This window comes from Myotis davidii, unplaced genomic scaffold (assembly GCF_000327345.1).
Source record: "Myotis davidii unplaced genomic scaffold, ASM32734v1 scaffold91, whole genome shotgun sequence".
In the NCBI taxonomy this organism is placed as follows: domain Eukaryota; kingdom Metazoa; phylum Chordata; class Mammalia; order Chiroptera; family Vespertilionidae; genus Myotis; species Myotis davidii.
Window position 1 is genome coordinate 532400 of NW_006283139.1, and position 19279 is coordinate 551678.

At 41.9% G+C, this 19279-nt stretch overlaps 1 protein-coding gene across 1 annotated transcript in view; it reads left to right on the plus strand.

Annotated features, from left to right (window-relative positions):
• CTNNA2 (catenin alpha 2) overlaps positions 1-19279 on the plus strand; it is a gene marked incomplete at its 5' end in the record, with an annotated part of 880141 nt that overhangs the window by 529325 nt on the left and 331537 nt on the right. The window lies entirely within an intron of this gene.

Consider the following 19279-nt stretch of genomic DNA (forward strand, 5'->3'; position numbering starts at 1 on the left):
AGCCGGGAGCGGGGAGCGGGGAGCGGCGCCCAGGCTCCTCGCCTCCGCCAGGCGGTGTGCGGCGCGAGCTTGCACAGGCACCTACTGCTCACTGAGTGTCGTAAGCTGCTCACGATTGTGCGTCTTCCCGGAGCACCTCAGACATGGGCAGATTGAAAAGGGGTGGGCACAAAACCAACATTTCACCGAATCACGAAAGTAAGATAGGTTCTTTGATGAAATGGAAAACACTTTCACCGCATTTGCCCAGATTTCACCAAAAAGGGGAGGGGGGGTGGATAGAGGTATGGGCTTGCATGGTCCACAGTGAGATATTTCCAAGTGGGAAACTGAATTATTCTGTTCTCTCCCCCCCTTTCCCTTTTTGGGATAGTCCCCCTCCCACTTTAAAGCTGCCGACGTGTAAGGGATACGTAGGGATCTGTAGAGAAAGCAACATTTGGTTCTTTGCTTTAGAAAAGCAACTTGAGAGAAGAGAGAGGAAAGCAATGACTGCGGGGGCTTGGCTAAGATTCCCCCCCACACACACACTCCCTCTTCCCCCCACCCCACCCCCGCGTGGGCTCCGGAGTTGTGCAGTCAGCCAGGCTTCTGGGTGGCGGGTGGGGGGATGCGAGATGCTTCCCGCGGGTTTGGGAAGCCTTCCAGGTCCCGGTGGTTGGAGACCCAGAGCGGCAGAAATGTAGGTCTATTTACAGGGAGTCTTGCCTGAGATCCCGCTGGGCTTCCCCAGTCCCCATGGGTCTCAGGGGTCTGCGGTGGATTAGAGAAGGGTTCTGCTGTGGCCCCCGAGGCTGCTGGTGGTGCTCACAGCGCCCTGCGGTGCACCCCGCTCCAGGAGAACGCACTAGAGAAGGAGCCCAGAAGGGGTGGTTTAAAGTAACCATAATGGTGCGTTCTCCCTCCATGCACACATCCCTAATTCAACTTTGAGACTGTTACTAAATTGTGTCTCCTAAGTTAGAAGAGGTCTTTGCCTGAGGATTTCCCTTCACAGTCATGCATAGATGAGGGTCTTACAATGAACTCTCTCTTTTTTTAAAAAATATATTTTATTGATTTTTTACAGAGAGGAAGGGAGAGAGATAGAGAGTCAGAAACATCGATGAGAGAGAAACATCGATCAGCTGCCTCCTGCACATCTCCCACTGGGGACGTGCCGGCAACCCAGGTACATGCCCTTGGCCCTTGACCGGAATCAAGCCCCGGACCTTTCAGTCCGCAGGCTGACGCTCTATCCACTGAGCCAAACCGGTTTTGGCATGAACACTCTCTTTTACCAAGTAGCTAGGGTAGGAGGGTCTGCATTGCCATTGGGAGGGACCTGTTGGTCACCTTTAAAAACAAACAAACAAACAAAATACAACAATCCTCAAAGGTGGCAGAGAAACTGCTGGAAGTTGAGTATGGGCATGCTACCTTCTTCTATCTTGTAATTTTATTTTTATTTTATTTTTGAGGGAGAGACAGAAAGAGAGAACAATTGATGTGAGAGAGGGGATCTGGCCTGAAACCCTATGTGTCTGTGATCCTTCAGTCCATGGGCCCATGCTCTTTCCGCTGAGCCAAACCAGCTAGGGTAAACCTACCTTCTTGACAGGGATGCCCAAGGAAGTGACAGAGAGACTCAGATGTGAATCTCCAACCCCTCTCTTTGAATCTCCATCATTTGTGCCTCTCAGGAACTGAAAATAGTGGGCCTTTTCTGTGCAGATGCTGACTTTCATAAGAAAGAAATGGATTACCAAAGCTCCCAGGTGGGTTCAACTTTGGGCAAGTAACTGGGTTGGTCTTAGCATTCAAGCTGAAGATACTAACCAGTGGAACCACAGTCTCCAAAGACCGGTAGCACTTTTCAGGAAAAGCCCTATGAACAGGGACATGCATCCTTCCATTTTGTATTTGGAGCCCATCCCTGGTCATTCACCTCTGAGATGCATCCTTTCATTGAAAGGAATACAAACCTGAAATTCCCTAGGAGCCCTATGTTGTCTTAGGAACCAGAGGAAACATCAGAAAACCAAACCCTTAATTTTGCACATGAGGAAACTGAGGCACAGAATCATCCATCCGGCAACCCTCCAAGGTTGCGCAGTCGTTACTGGCATAGATGGGTTTTGGCTTGTCCCAAACCAAAGTGGTCTTCTTTCTTGGCCATTTTTGATGGTTGCCATCTCCATCACGCTCGCCTCCTCTCTAACTCTGGACTGGGCACCGGCAGGTTTTGTCCTGGCACCTCCATGTTGCTGCAGAACACTTTAACAGAAAAACAGTTCCACCGTCAAGTGTTTCCACCTCTTGCCAAGACAATTATTCCTGACAGCAGGCTGGCTGATTGAGCCATAAACTCTAAAGGGCTGGGGAGGAGGGCAGGCAGGGGTAAACACTGGCCAACCATTCAGCCAGCGCTGTGAGTGCAAGCCACCCAATCCCCATGGCTGCTAGGAAGAATAGCCTCCCAATGCAGGCAGCTTGGCAATGTGGTGATGGCGCCTGCCAAATGGGCAAGAACAGGTCCCACTTGGATGCCACTTGATTTGTAGATCTGGTACAGAGAGGCAGAAAAGAGTTGAGTGTTGGCAAGAAAGAAAGAGGATAAAATGAAATTGACTGCATTTATATCTGAGTTTTCTTCTAAGTATGCTACTCAAAACATAGAGGATGTGTTTAGGCTCTAATTAAGATATATAGATGGCTTTTCACATTAGTGTCCTGCAGATCATTTCATCTGGATGGGATCTTTAAACCTTTCCCACCTCTAATATGGCAAGTTTGCATCTTTCCTGCGGTTTTAAATCTCTTGGCAGAACTGTATACATTAACAGATTGAAATGAGCTTTATTGAAATTTAGCTATTCTAAGTCATCTAAGTTGCAGAATCCCAGTTTATTATGTATTTAAAGCATACCAGCACTGATTAAATCAATGCAAATTAGGTTAAATAAGAACAACATGAATCAAGTGTTTCAGCGAAGTTGAGTCGAGAAACGACAGCTTTTGAGTCACCACAGCAAGCTGATATGGCTGTTTTTCACGAGTTTTAATTTCATGCTTTTTAGGGTCCAACACACAAAAAAGTTTTATGTATAAAAAGAAAAAAAAAGAGAAAAGAACTCAACTTAAGTTCTGGTTTTCCTCATGTTTGACCTTACATATATATATATTTTTTTTAACATGTGAAAATCTGATTCAGGTTACAATGTACCTGTTGTGTGTTCTTAATCAGGCTCCTCTCTTGAACTAACTATAGGTTTCTGTCTGCAAATGTCTTTCCTTCAGTGTTAGAGGCTGATGAGAGATGCATAAGCTTTGAGACCACCATTTCTATGTTTCATGTTTGTGTGGGGAAGGAGCTTGAGCTAGTCTTGCGAACCACCATAGGAGTTGAACTTTAAGAAAACCACCCCAAGCCATTAGGCCGACATATGACTGGGGACTGGGGTAAGAAAGAATAAGAATCTTGAAAATGTGGATTCAGCAAATAGAAAAGGACTCTGGAGCACAGGAAGTGTGAATTGATTGCCGAAACAGGATCTTGGAATTAAGAGGAAGTAGAAGAGCAAGCTAGTGCAGCTGGAGAGGCCAGACTCATCGCTTGGGGGAAGGGGTAGTGATTTATTCCTCCTCTTCTGAAACTTAGACATTAACCTTTGTGTAATAAACCCGCCTGCTTTTCCTTGGTGCTTGATTTTGGGGCAGGGGAGGGGGGCGTGGTCACATACAATCTGTTTTGGATATGTCTTACCTCTCCCATTTTATCTGGATTGTAGGCCACCTCCAAGTGGTTCATTTTAGTCAAAATAGTTTATGAACCAAGCGGTGCAAGGGAAAAAAGTCTGAAATGAGCATGCATTCTGGAGACGGGCCTTCCATTTCTTGTCTTGGAAAGTGTTCAAGGCAAGAGCAATCAAGTGGGGATTCTAATGTTCCGTCCTTGCTTGCACCAGTGTGGACCGTGATCTCTATGCTGCGATCTTTAATTTTTAGCGGAAGCGAATCATGGCTTTTCTTTAAAAGGAAACACGTAGAGCAGCGGTTTCTCAACCTGTGGGTCGCGACCCCTTTGGCGGTCAAAGGACCCTTTCACAGGGGTCACCTAAGACCATCCTGCATATCAGATATGTATTTACATTATGATTCATAACAGTAGCGACATTACAGTTAGGAAGTAGCAACAAAAATAACTTTATAGTCGGGTCACAACATGAGGAACTGTATTTAAAGGGCCAGAAGGTTGAGAACCACTGGTTTAGAGGAAGGGGAGAGGGTGGGAGTCATAATTTAAAAGGAGAGAATGTCTCTGGTGGGGTGGCTTCGTGGCTGAGCATTAATCTATGAACCAGGTGTCACAGTTCAATTTCCAGTTAGGGCACATGCCTGGGTTCAGTGCTCAATCTCCAGTAGGGGTCGTGCAGGAGGCAGCCAATTAATGATGCTCATCATTGATGTTTCTATCTCTTCCTTTCCTTTCCTCTCAGAAATCAAGAAAAATATATTTCTTAAAATAAATAAATAAATAATAGAGATCATGAATTCTGTTGTTTCTATGAGCACGTAGCATGCAGTTGGCATTTCTAGAGTGCCTCTGAAGATGTGTGTGGGGCAGATGGGTGAGGGCCCCAAGGCTTCTCTCTGGAGATCTGCTTAAGAGAAATATATTCAAAAGGAATGTTCATCATGCTTATTAAACTCAATCCTCCTCTTAAAATGAGTTATTAATGTGGATAGCACTGAGGAAGCACCTATCACGTGCAATGCCTGATGTGAGTAACAGGAGTAAACCAAAGAAATTCAAAGACTCGGTGCTTTCCTCCAGGAACTGTAGGTAGGAAAGTGAATTAGACCCGGAGGGCCTTTGCTGATAACTCTGATTTATGTATTGCTCACTGCTTGAGAGTCAGTGTCTCTAGAACATACAAATGAGAGAAGCTGACAGACCAGTGAGATGGGATCAGTGTTAAAGGGCTTCTTCCTTCAAGTAAGTAAAATTTAGTAGGTAGTTTTAAGGACTCAAGATGTAGGTGCAAGTGACAGGGGGGATGGACATTGTGAAGGGATACAGACAAGTATGGGAACTGGAATGGGTTCTATTATGATGTATAGATTCATTTCCTTGTACTGGGTGGGAAGAGGAGAAGATAGGAACAAATGATATCTCTGTGTTGGGGAGAGGAAGGAAGTTGGTTAAGGGCTTCCAATGGTGTACTAAAATTTCAGTTTCATATATTCTTCTAGTCTAGTGTGTAAGGATCAACACCTTAGAGTTATCTTTGACCCTTGTGATAAAAACCTGGTTTAGTTCATGAGCCCTCTCCTGCTCTCCTGGGCATCTCTCTACAAGTTCATTCTGCACTGCCTTGTGCTCTGATCACCTCTTATACCTACTGCTATCTGTACTCTCTCCATCATCGCTACCCATCATCCCAGCTATCCCTCAAGGTTGAGGTTGAATTCCCTCTGTGACTTTTTAACCGATCCTTACATAAAGTGATCTCTCAGTTTTCTCAGCTCCATTAGCAGCTTATCTTTACCGGTCATGTTCCTGGTCTAATTCACTTTCCTTGAGTGGGATAGTCATATCTACTTACAGTGTTTTAGGACTCCATGGACAGTAAACATCTTGGAGACTAGAAGTAAAAAGGTCTCAAGTTGGATTCCTGCTTAGCCATTTTCTATCAGTTTGATCTTATATAAGTTACTCTATTACCAGTGAAAAAGGGCCAAGGATAGCTGTCTTAAAGGAATCCTGGGGGAATTCAGTGAGATCATGTGTATTAGTGTCTTGTGACTCAAAAGTATAAGCCTGTGCCTCGCAGCCCTGGAACATGTTAGAAACACAGAATCTTGGACCCACTGCCTAAAATCTTCTTTTGCCATTGCCTCAGGTTAAACTTGAACTCTGGGAAGCATTCTATTGAAGTACTCACAAATTCTAACCTGAAAAGGGTTACCAGGGTATCACTGATTTCCTAGTTTTATAATTGAGAAATTGAAGGGCCAGAAGCATCGAATGGTTGTTCACAATTGGTGGTAGAATTTGGACAAAACCTCCACACCTTTCGAATCTTGTTCTCTCTCCTATTAGATTTCAAACATAGAATGGGAAGTCTGTATCTATCACACTACCTAGCACTTAGTAGAGCTCTTAATACATTGGTTTTCTCACCGGTACAGCAGGAAGTGTAGAGCCCTTGTGTGTGCATCTTCCAGCTTATGTCACTCCTCGGTTTTCTCATTACTGCCAATTTCTATTTCTCATGGGCATTCAAGTTTTCCCTTTTTTAATAGAAAAAATGAAAAATGAAAAAAATTAAATGCAGATTATGTCTCCTAAAACTCACCCCTCCAGAGAAAAAATAGTTTAGAATTTGTCTATTTTACATATATTTAATGTTCAATGCATAAGCTGTCCCCTGGTGGTCGGTGCGCTCCCATTGCCAACCTCCCGGGGTCCCTGGCCCACCCTCATCTGGCAGACCCGATGGCTCTAATTGGGGGGGGGGCAACCCCCCATGGCCCCACCCCGCCCCCATCATTGTGCAGGCCAAGGGACCCCATCCATGCACGAATTTGTGCACCAGGCCTCTAGTCTATTATAAAATGGCTATGATGAATATCCTGATACATATGCTGCTGTAGACTGAACATTTGTGCCCCCTCCCCCAAAATTCATATTTTGAACCTCCACAGGGAGGTGGAGCCTGTGGGAGGTTATTAGGTCATGAGGGTGGAGCCCTCAAGAATGGTTTTAATATCCTTATAAAGGAGACCCCTGAGAGCTCTCTTGCTCCTTCTGCCATGTGAGGACACAGTGAAAAGAAGTCCATCTATGATAGGAAGCAGGTCCTCACCAGACACAAAGCTGCAGGTGCTTTGATTTTAGACTTCCCAGCCTTCAAAACTGTGAGAAATAAATGCTTATTATTTAACCACTGGTCTATGGTAGTTTCTTACACCAGTCTGGTTGGACCAGGACATATATATATATACTTTTGCATTTGGGCAAATGTGTCCTTAAATTTTAATTCCAGAAGGGTAATTGTGTTACTAGCTGTGTGTGTGTGTGTGTGTATTATATATATTATTGAATTGTGTTACTAGCTGTGTGTGTGTGTGTGTATGTGTGTGTGTGTGTGTGTGTGTGTGTGTGTATTATATATATTATTGATTTCATAGAGGAAGGGTGAGGGAGAGAGAGATAGAAACATCAATGATGAAAGAATCATTAATTGACTGCCTCCTGCACACCACCTATTGAGGATGGAGCCCGCAACCTGGTCATGTGCCCTGACCAGAGATCAACCATGACCTTCTGGTTCATAGGTCCATGCTCAACCATTGAGCCATACTGGCTGGGCAGGATGGGACTTTTAATACAGAATGCCATATTGCCCTCCTAAAAGGTTGCACATGTTTCACCCTCAATAGCTCTCCTTCCCTTGGCTGGGGCACATAGGGAGAACCACCCTGCCTTCCCATTCTCCTTCCCTCACTCCTTCTTTCATAGGCAGTTAGGCAGTTCCCACTTAAGATGGTTGGCCTTTGGGGTCTTCAGTGTCTCTTCTGGGAGTTCATGCACATTTCATTCCTGCATCTTAGTGTCATGCCAGCCATATTGTTTTCACAAAGGTATTAATATCCAAAAAATAGTTTAATGTGGTGTTAAGATTTTCTGTGGAGGTCCGCATGTTTAAATATATGTGTGAAATGCACAGACTCTGCTCTGTTCTTTGAGATTCACAGTGTTCTGTTTAGCTCAGTCACAAGAAATGTTGTTTTTCATGGTTTCACCCACTTATTTGGAAAACCTATTAACACCAAACTAATGTGCCAGGACAACCTTGGAAACATTTATTTAACTGCAGTCCACGGGTACATTTGACCTTAAATTGGCTTCTCACCATGCCAAGGAGTAATTCCAAGGTTTGGGCGTCAAGCATTGTAGCCAAATGCTGGTGCAAGAACCTGGTTTTTGTTTCTTCCTTTATGTTTTTTTTTTTCTTTTTGGTAAGATCTCCAGAATTTATGAGGATAGCTGGACAACTATAGTTCTTCTGCTTGGTGTTAGAAAGTCTCACCTCCACAACCCAGCCACAAATAACTGGACCACTTTAATTCTGTAATATATTCTGTCTCTGATATATCTTGACATTTAATTAACTTGTTTTATAGAATTTTCCAGATGTTGCTAATTCTGTCCTTGCAGATAAAAGGAAACTCCCTAAGGACAGACTTGTTATTTTTCTACTTTTAGGACCCTCTATTATCTATCTCTAAAGGTCTGGAAGAAGATCAGATATGAGAGACTGTATACAAAGAGCATAGGGATTGTCACATAGCACTGGTAAACATACCCACTCTCTTCATAACACTGTCTGGCTCTGTTCTGGGTTCAAAGAGATTCTTGTTGGATTGAGTTTATTAACTGGTTGGAGTTCTTGCCTAATCAATAACCTTGAGCCATGGTCGGCAAACGACGGCTCAAGAACCACATGCGGCTCTTTGGCCCCTTGAGTGTGGCTCTTCCACAAAATACCATGTGTGGGCATGCACGTACAGTGCGATTGAAACTTAGTGGCCCATGTGTAGAAGTTGGTATTTTGTGGAAGATCCAGTATTTTGTGGAAGAGCCACACTCAAGGGGCCAAAGAGCCGCATGTGCCTCGTGAGCCAAGGTTTGCTGAGCCGCAGTTTGCCAACCACTGACCTAGAGAATCTGAGCTAAATATATGAAGTTTCTATATTACACTGACAGATAGGCACAACGTATTAACCCTGGAAGGTCCAACCTTCTGAAGTCACACAGGTTAATGACATTTATATGTGGTCTCATTTCACAGATTCATTTTGTGTAGGAAATCTACCACCATCCATAAGCAATGAGCCTTCTGTGGTGAATTAACCTGCCCAGTTAGGCGCATTTTGCTCTTTATTAAAATCATCTCCCATTCTCTGGAGCCACTTCTTTATCTCCCAAGACATCTTGAGAAAGATTTATAGTTATTTTACGTAAGTGTCTATGGCTGTTCTTATTTGTTTTTGTTAGTGTGAACTTAGATGGAGGTTTAGCTGATGAGAAAGAGTTGGATAAAATGTAGCTCCAGACTTTAGTGTTTCCAGATATGGAGAGGAAGTGACTGGTAACAAAGCTATATGGTTCCTGCTGTGCCATAAATGTAAACAAAAGATGCGGTTAGAGAGATGTCTCTAGCAAATTGAGTAAGGTCAGTTAGAAGAGTTGGAAAAAAGGAGGGGGAGTTGACCAGATGGATGGATAAAGACCGTTCTGACAGTAGGCAAAGTGTATGAAAATACAGACTTTGCTTAGGATATGTGAAACAGGTGTGAGAAGGAGAAGAGGGAGGCAAAATGAGACTGGAGTGTTCGCTTAGAGCCAGATCGGGAAGACTTTCAACCTGGATTATGGTTTCCAAAATGTGGGTGCAAGGCATATAATTCTCATGATAAACTTGAATATGAAGGACAGGTAAGAGATACTGAAAGCAAGGAGAACAATTAGGAAACTACCACACCCGCCCAAGTGTGAGACGGACTATCTTAACATTTGAGATACAGGGCAGGCCATGTACAATAATAGTTTTGTGGTGGGATTGACACTCTTTTAAATGGCACTTTAAAAAAATAAGATGATTTTGATATACAGTAATGGGTTGATCTGGATGAGGTTAAAGCCAACTGTAAAATTTAGAGGTAAGAGTAAGCCAGTGATGGCGAACCTTTTGAGCTCGGCATGTCAGCATTTTGAAAAACCCTAACTTAACTCTGGTGCCGTGTCACAGATAGAAATTTTTTGAAGTTTGCAACCATATTAAAACAAAGACTTATATTTTTGATATTTATTTTATATATTTAAATGTCATTTCACAAAGAAAAATCAACCAAAAAAATGAGTTTGTGTGTCACCTCTGACACGCGTGTCATAGGTTCGCCATCACTGGAGTAAGCAGCTGAAGATAAGAATAGAGGTTAAAACTGGACATACAGATCATAGAATTTCTGGAACATGCTTGGTGGTGTTATTGTGGTGGCAGTAGATGCACATCTTAGAGAGAAAGATTAGAATACAGCTGATATACAATCAGGAGTCTTCTCGGTCCATGAAGGTCATGTGGACGTGGGAAACAGTGGACGATAGAAAGTGGTAGGGCCTGTGCTACCTACAAAGTGCATGTTTTCATTGAAGGCTTTCAGTTTCTAGTTTTTAAGAATCCTATTCTATTAGGACGTAACATACTACAGACTCTATTCAGCTTGTGGAATACCAGTTTTCAAAGCCTCTTTTAGTGATGATTTTCAACAGGGAAGACTTAGGAGGGTGCAGAAGAGGTAGGGGTTACTTCAGGTAGAAGGACAGTGTAAAACAATTGAGAAGCCCTGTCCTTGTCCACAGTTAGCAGCCTTTAATATATGGGCATGACCATGAGATTCTCACTCATTAATATGTATTTCATGTGGCTAAGAACCAGAAAAAAATATGGTTGAGAATGACAGGTTGTGAGAGCAGCCCAGAGGGCCAGGGATCTTGAACATGGGGGGAGAGTGCCCAACAAGGAGGAAAGCTGTGAAGGAAATGTGCACCAACGGTGCTGTCCTTACGGACTGTGTGTTGATGGCTGGCTGACGTCAAGTGCATCTTTCCCCCAAGAGGGTTTGTCCTTGGCATCTCAGATCAGTGTAAGATTATTCCTTTGTGGACAGGCCTTGCATTACCTCAAACATGAATGGAGGCAATAACTGGAAATCATGCCTTTCAGAATGAAATTCTGTATTTGCATTTTAGCAGGAGAATTGAATAAGGTACTGAAACATTGAATAAGGTACTGAAATCCACTTTTGAAATGTCTGACTCTACATTAGGCTCAAAATTGTTCTGCATTTACAAGCTGTGTGACCTGGGCACACGACTTAACTTTGAAGCAGAAATATTCAGCATAATAAAGTAAGAGATAGAAATAAATTTAATTAGAAAAATACATCAAATCCCATTGCAATAGCTACTTATATCAACTTCTACGATATAAAGCCAAAATTACACCACATAAATTGAAGACAGGAAGGTAAAGGAATCATAAGCAGAAAAGGCATTATGGCCCAGCTGGTGTGGCTCAGTGGTTGAGCATCCACCTATGAACCAGGAGGTCATGGTTCAAGTCCCGGTCAGGGCACATGCCTGGGTTGTAGGCTCGATCCCCAGTGTGGGGCATGCAGGAGGCAGCCAGTCGATGATTATCTCTCATCATTGATGTTTCTATCTCTCTCTCCCTCTCCCTTCCTCTCTGAAATCAATAAAAATATATATATTTTTAATAAAGGCTGTTATGTGTCTCTAAGAAAACTCCTATTGCTCTTTCTTTGTCACTTTCTACTTTAGAGGCTGAATAAGCAAACAAAGAAAAAGTAGTGGTTAAAACAACAATCACTTTATTTAGTTCATGGTTCTGTGTGTTGTCTCCAGCGATGCTCTGTCTGGGCCAGCTCGACAGTGCTCCCTCCAATGTCTGCGGCCAGTTGGAGAGTTTCTGGAGACTGGACAAGCCAGGGTGGCTTCGCTCACAGGGATGGCAAGTGGCTGGCTGTTGGCTGGGCCTGACTGACGACTGACTGTAGGCTTGCATGTGGCCATGCATCCTCCAGCCAGCTTGCTCGGGTGCATTTGTGTAGTGATTACAGGGATGCAAGAGCTGTAAGGCGGAGCAAGTTCCAGTGCACAAGTCTCACCTTCTGGCACATCCCTGTTGCCTATTGGCCAAAGTGAACCCCATGGGCAACCTGACTCTAGGAGTGGAGACATAGGCACCATCTCTGGATGGGAAGAATTTATGGTCATTTTGCTGGTTAAGGAAAGTAGTAGTGGCTTCCTGTTACTATAACTGTAAGTACTAGATGCTCTCAAGTATGTGTTTTTACATTTCTCAAGCCATATGACCCAAGAATACGGCCCATAAACACCATGGACCAGCAGCATGGAAGGATAACTCGCTCTTTGGAGATAACCAGAGCTTGTTAGAAATGTAGGATCTCAGACTCCACCCCAGATATACTGACTCAGAATCTACATTTTTACACGATCTCCAGGTGGTCATCAGCCCAATAACGTTTTAGAAGCACAATATCTTTTTCCTGTTTCTCATAATTCCCTTTCCTAAGCTGGTGTATTTTCCTGTAGAGTGATAGATCTTTGATTTTTAAGGGTGCCAGATCTGTTTCCTTCTGCACAATTGAAACAGAACAAACACAAGTTTCAACAGTAAAACAGGTTGCTTCACAGCATGAAGAGAGAGAGAGAGAGAGAGAGAGAGAGAGAGAGAGGTATTACATTTTCCCACTCAATTGTCCTTTGATTACAAAAAATAGAAATGTAAAATTAAAATAACAGTACATAAATATTAAAGAGTGTTGAATTTATCTAGGAAGTACCATATAGGAGATAGGACAAATCTTATAGTAGAAACAGCTAGGCACCTGCTTACTTAGTGTGACCTTTTCCATTGCTGAACAGTTGCTTCCCGGACCTTGGTTTTCTGAAGGTTGACAGTTGACTTTCCAGTCTCTAGACCACAGGTTAAGTATCTCTAGAACATGTGTAAGTCCTTTATACAAGTAATAGGACCAGCAGAACTTATGAAGCTTCTCGTATGTGCAGGCCACTGGTCTAAACCCACATGAAATACCAGTGTATTATATACAGTGTTAGATTTTCTTCCCTTCAGATCCCAGAAGTGGGAGGAGCCTGAATTTGAGACAGCAACCGTTTATTTCACCAGGCTGAGGACAAACAAGTGGCATCTGAAAGAGCTGTAGCTTTTCTCAACTTGTGACTTTCCTTTAAGTCTTAACTTTCCTTAAAGTTTAAGAGAAGGAACCTGGTCACAACATCCAGTGCCCTCCCCTAATTGGCCTTTCACCTCAAACAGGACAGGAAAAATAAAAAAGAAAGAAAGAAATTTTGCATGAAAGCCTAATTCTGTGTGAAGTTTGCTTTGAGTATTCTCTTTTCAAAGGGGATAACTTGTTCTTTGAAGCTATATCAAATACTGTGTTAAATGTATATACTTTGGGGTCCTATTCTTGTCAGTTCAATCCCCAGTAAGTCGTTAACAGATAGCTGATGAGCTTGTAACATACACCACATATTCTAGGTCTAGGGAATCCAGTGGTGAACAAGACTGAGCAGCCTTGTAAGAAAACAATAAATAAGATCATTTTTGGCCCTGGCTGGTGTGGCTCAGTTGGTTGAGCATTGTCCCATGCACCTAGATGTCACCGAGTTCGATTCCTGGTCAGGACACTTGCCTGGGTTGCAGGAGGCAGCTGATCCATCTCTCTCTCTCTCTCTCTCTCTCTCTCTCTCTCTCTCTCTCTCTCTCTTTCTCTCTCTCTCTCTCTTAAATCATTAAAAACATATTTTAAAGAGATCATTTTGGGAGACAAATACACTAGGGAAAGTTAAAATAAAACCATGCAGCAGAGAGAAATTGAGGGGAGGGACCTGCTTTACATCAGATTAGGAAAGGCTTCCTTGAGGTGGTGACATTTGAGTTGAAACCCAAGTAATAAGTGAGAGGCAGCTACTTAAAGCTGCAGAAATGCATTCCATTCAGACGGAATATCAAATGTCAAGCTTCTAAAGCCAAAATAACCCCATGTTCAAGGGACTGTCAAATGACCAGCATGTAAGGTCAAGGAGGATTTTGAATAAAAGATATGCTTCCTTAAAGGGTCAATGCACCTTGTTATAAATGTTCACTTCACAACTGTCCACCAGCATCCTCATCAGCTCCTCCAAACCTTATAGAGTGATTCTGCTACCTCAGGCACTAAAGTAAAACACTTGGTATAGCAATTCCATTGAGTTCTTACATTTCTATGAGATTCTATCATTTCCCCAAAATACATGAGGAAATCAAGGCCCAGAAAACCTAAGCCACTACCCTTAACACAGCTGGTTTGGGTGATAAGTGCTTTTCCTCCATTCCCTAGACCCGTGGTCAGCAAACCGCGGCTCAGGAGCTACATGCGGCATTTTGGTCCCTTGGGTGTGGCTCTTCCACAAAATACCATGTGCAGGCGCTCACATACAGTGCAATTGAAACTTGGTGGCTCATGCGTAGAAGTCGGTATTTTGTGGAAGATCCAGTATTTTGTGGAAGAGCCACACTGAAGGGGCCAAAGAGCCGCATGTGGCTCACGAGCCGCGGTTTGCCGAGTCGCAGTTTGCCAACCACTGCCCTAGATCCTTGTATGGGGCAAGTAAGAGAGCTGGATGCCAGTCAGCCTTTTGACTCTGTAAGAGCCAGGCTTGATCGGCTGCAATCTGCCTCTCCCTGGAGTCCATCTAGAGTAGACCCAGCAGGAGAGGAAATGGGGCAACTTCCCTCCTGGATTCCCACTCCTCTTGGCCCCCTCCCACCATCTGTTGCTGTTTGTGTAGAAAAAGAACAGAAGAGAATACCAACTACCACACACATCCAGCAATCTCATTTTGTATGTGGGAGTCTGGACTCATTAACAAGTTTCTCAAATTCTCCCTGCACTTACAACACCACTCTAAACATAACCCGGTGAAGTCATGGGAATAGGCAGTGCTCAGCTGCATGATGCTGGGAAGGCAGTGTCCAAATGCGTCATCTGCTACTTCCTAGTACGTTCTTCTGCTTCAGCCCAGTTGTTTTTTCTGCAGCCCCTAAGCAAGTAATGCTCATTTCAGTATTCTCCAGCCTCCACAATGTCCCTTTGATTCTACCCCATATTGAGTCCCACTTCCTTTATTATGGTTTTCATTTTCCAGATTATTCACTAATTCATCTGCAAAGCCATATGTCCACCCACCCATTCAACAACCATGCAGTGGGCACTTACTCACTTTCATTAACTTGTGCAAAGTACCAGAGCATGTAAAATATTTGGGGAGGTAGTCCATTTTTTAAAGGGGGAATTCCAAAGGTCATATTAGTCTCTCCCTTGTTTTGAACTCTTACTCATCTAAAAACTAAGTGCTCTGTTAAATACTGTATAAAATTCTCTCTCGTTGTTTCTGAATGCCCCCCACTTTTTTTCTTTTCTTTTTTTCATATTTCAATTTCTTAAGAGAAAAATTCAAATTATATTTTTGGTGGAATGGTGTGAGCCAAACAAAGAGTTGAAATGTCCCTGTTTAAATTCTAATTTTGCCATTTTACTTGCTGTGTGGTTTGGGGAGTACAAACCTCTAGCTAGGGAGTGGAAATTGGATGGGAGGATTGCTAATATCTCTGCTAACTCTGGCATCCATGAACCTGTAAATTCTAAAGTACCTACCACGGCTGGAAAATGAAGAGGACACTCAATATAAAGGTGTCGATAGCTTGTTTCAATGCTTCTGGTTCTAACCTATTTATACAGTGGATGGTTTTCTAACTGCAATGTAACTTTGCCACTGGCTTATAGATCGAAACAGAGTAAATATAAAAACAACCCCAAAAATCAGATTGGACCTTTCTTGTGAAGCTAGCTAGGCTTTTGAACAGGTTCTTCAGCCAGCCAGGAATTCTTTCCCAGACCAGAGAGCAATACAGACAGGAAATATAACCTCACACTGAGTGAGACAACTCCCTATTTCTAACTTTATGGGGTTGCTGTATCTTACACTAGACATTCAAACATCAGCAGTATCAGAATGGTCTTAGAAGAAGTTTTGATGTACGTTTGGCTGAACGAGTCATAACTGACGATTAAGGAAGGTAGGCTATTAGGGCTCCAATCCTATACTTTGTGAGCTGCTATCAAAGGGAGAGTCCATTCTTTAGCCAACTCTATCACAGATGGAAGGTGGCCTTGATCGCAGCCTTCCTACTCAAATGATCATCTTGAATTTGACCCTACTTATATTCAGATGGTAATGACCCTATCTGGGTAATACTCATTTTTTAAATATAAAATCCTCTAAAAGAATTTAAATTCATCTACTTGATTTCAACATAATTGCTGTTTTAAGGATGTCTGCAAATGTGAAATGTTGTTTAATGGAATTTAATGACCTCCTTTCAATATAATTACCTAACAAGGGCTGATGGATACTAACCAGTTCTTTTGCTGTAAACAACTAAATAGTTGTTTGACAAAATGAAATTGGCATGTTGTCACACTGGCCACATCTACTCAAACTCAAGCAGAGTTTGTTTCATTACATAATACGGTGACTAGGACTCTCTTCTGTAGTTTTTGTGAACATTGCAAAGGCTTCAGAAATAGTTTTCTGAGATCCAGCGGTACCACTCAGGACACTATTCATCAATTTGGAAAGCAAAGTACTGGTAACTTTGATGGTTTTGCTCTTTTAGAAACCCCAAGGGCTGAAAAGAAAAGCAATCCTGTATGACTTTGGTGATGTGGATATAGTAAGACTGGATCTGGGTCTCCAATTCCAGAATTCTTTCTACTCTGATGCCACTGTCACCTAGAACATCCCTGCTGTCATAAGAATTTATGATTTATAGCGTAAACTATATGACATTTACCACCCACCTGACTGCAGCAGGGTCAGGAGGGTTAAAATGAGACATATTCAAAAGCCCTCCAGAAATATTTGATGACCTATATAAAGACAGTAACAACTCATGAACTGGGACTCTGTTGCAGCAAGGACGTAGCCTTTTCCTATAGCTTGCTGGCAGGAATGAGGCAAGGTTTTGCACCCAACTATTTTGGAAACCGATGAGGGAGGGGATTATATGTTATAAAGTAATCATTGGAATGTTGGAATAATTTTGCTCTGATTCTGAGATTTCGCTACTGCCTTAACCTTGGCAATTATTTTTATTTGTTTGATAATTTGAAACAATTCAAGGATAAATGCAGTTAACTCTTGGGACTTAAGTTTCTTCCTTTATAAAATGGGATTAATGTTCGTGGTTTATAGAACAACTTTTAAAATACAAACACAAACAGTCCATGGACACAGACAATAGGGTGGTGAACACTTGGGGGTTGCAGATGGGAGGGGTTGGGCAGATAGGAGTACGGGAGGATGAGAGACATCTGTAATACTGCCAACTATACGTGTGTGTGTGTGTGTGTGTGTGTGTGTGTGTGTAATATAATATAAACACAAGCTGATACATATACAATTGGTTTTAAAGTTGCATTCCACAGTTAATAGTAGGCCTACATTTAGCATTGTTTTTTTCACTTCTCTTGGGCCAATTGATCATTGTTATTTCCCAGCAAAGTGGGGATCCACATGGAAGAAAGCTTTAGTATTTTCCTAGCTATTTTTTTTTCTTTGACTCCTGTGCCCTTGTGCCTACCTCCAGGATTGAACCATGATTTACTGTCTCTGAATTGTGATTTAGAGTGATTAGGAAAGGGACAGACAGATTATTTAAATTCACCCCCAGGTGATTGCCATGTGGAAGTATAGTCCTTACTTTTATTTTTATGATTAGCTTATTCCTTATCAAGTGTGGTATGAAGAGAATTAACTAAAAAATTAATTGATTAGACTTAGACTTCATTATTAATATTAGACTTAAAAATTATTAATGTCATTCCCTTTTCTCCATCATAATTTTTGATATTTTAAAATTAATCACAGATCTCATATTTTTACTTCTACATACTTTAGTGTATATCCCTAAGAAAATACTTTTTTTTTTACATAACCACAATACTATTGCCACACTTCAGTAAATTGATGATAATTTCTTAGTATGATCTAATATGCACTTCATCGTCAGATCTTTCCCACCATCATCCCTCAAATTCAAATTTCTTTTTTGAAGTAGATTTGTTTGAATCAGGATCCAAACCGCATCTCCACATTTCATTTCATTAGGGAGGTGATGTATTTGAGGAGGCCAGAAAGAAGAATAGCTCTAGGAGTTCCCCTAAGCAGCTGAGTCTGCCAAAGTTTGCCAACATTAGTATTCATTCATCCATCCATTCACTCAACTATCTATCTGTCTATCTCTCTCTCTCTATTTATCTAATGTGCTAGCTACTGTAGCAAATATAAAGATAAGATTGACCTGGTAGATTCTCTAACATGCTCACATATAAAATTGACTAAAAAGAAAAATATAAGAAAAGTTCATAATTGACATAACCTTGAAGAACTGTTAACCTACCAAGTATATACTTACCATGGTTAAGTTAAAACAGAAAGGCCTCAAATCAGTGATTTGGAATTTGAGGAAGCAAAAAACATCCAATTAGAAAAGCAAAAAGAATCCAAAAATAAGAAGATAGTGTAAGGAGCTTCTGGGTCAACTTCAAGCATACCAACATTCCCATTATGGGGGTGCCAGAAGGAGAAGAGAGAGGGAAAGATATTGAAAACCTATATGAAGAAATAATGACAGAAAACTTCCCCTATCTGGTGAAAGAAATATATTTACAAGTTCAGGAAGTGCAGAGAGTCCCAAATAAGAGGAACCCAAAGATGCATCATGATCAAAATGCCAAAGGTTAAAGACAAAGAGAATCTTAAAAGCAACTAGAGAAAAACAGTTAGTAAGAAGTAGAAAAATAAGATAAAAAAGAACATTACAATGGCAATAAATACACATCTATCAACAATTGAATCTAAAAATCAAAATAAATGAACAAGGAATCTGATGAAATAAACAAACTGATGAATAAAATAGAACCGGAGGCATGGAAACATGGAACAGACTGAGGAATCTCAGAGGAAGGGTGTGGGTGGGTGGGTGGAGTGGAAGGAGATCAAGTAAAGAACTTGTATGCATATATGCATAACCCATGGACACAGACAATAGGATGGTGGAGGCCTGGGTGGGGGTGGGGGAGCAGGCTGGAGAAAAAAAGGGGACATATGTAATACTTTCAACAGTAAAGATTTTTTTTTAAAGATGTTAAAAAACAAACAAAATGACAACAGAAAGGTCTGCTGCAGAAACAAGGAAGTTCAACTTTAATTGAGAGGGTTGGTGACTTCACATGGGGAGGAGAGTTTGGGGAAAGATGGCACCAGCGACAATGTATTATGGTGCTTTTCCAAATATGCCTGGTAGTAAGGAGATCCTAGACCACGTCTGACTGGTGGAAATAGACATACTCCTAGGGGAGTATGAATATGACAAAGCACAGATTCTGGAGGAAGTGCACATAGAGAGGAAGTAAGAGAAGTATGTTAGAACCAGCCAGTGATTTGTCTTGAGTACATTATTTCCTAATGAGCAGCACATTTTAAAATAATCTGTGATATATAATGAATTAAAAAAATATATGCAACTACAACCAAGGATAATTGTGGAATATA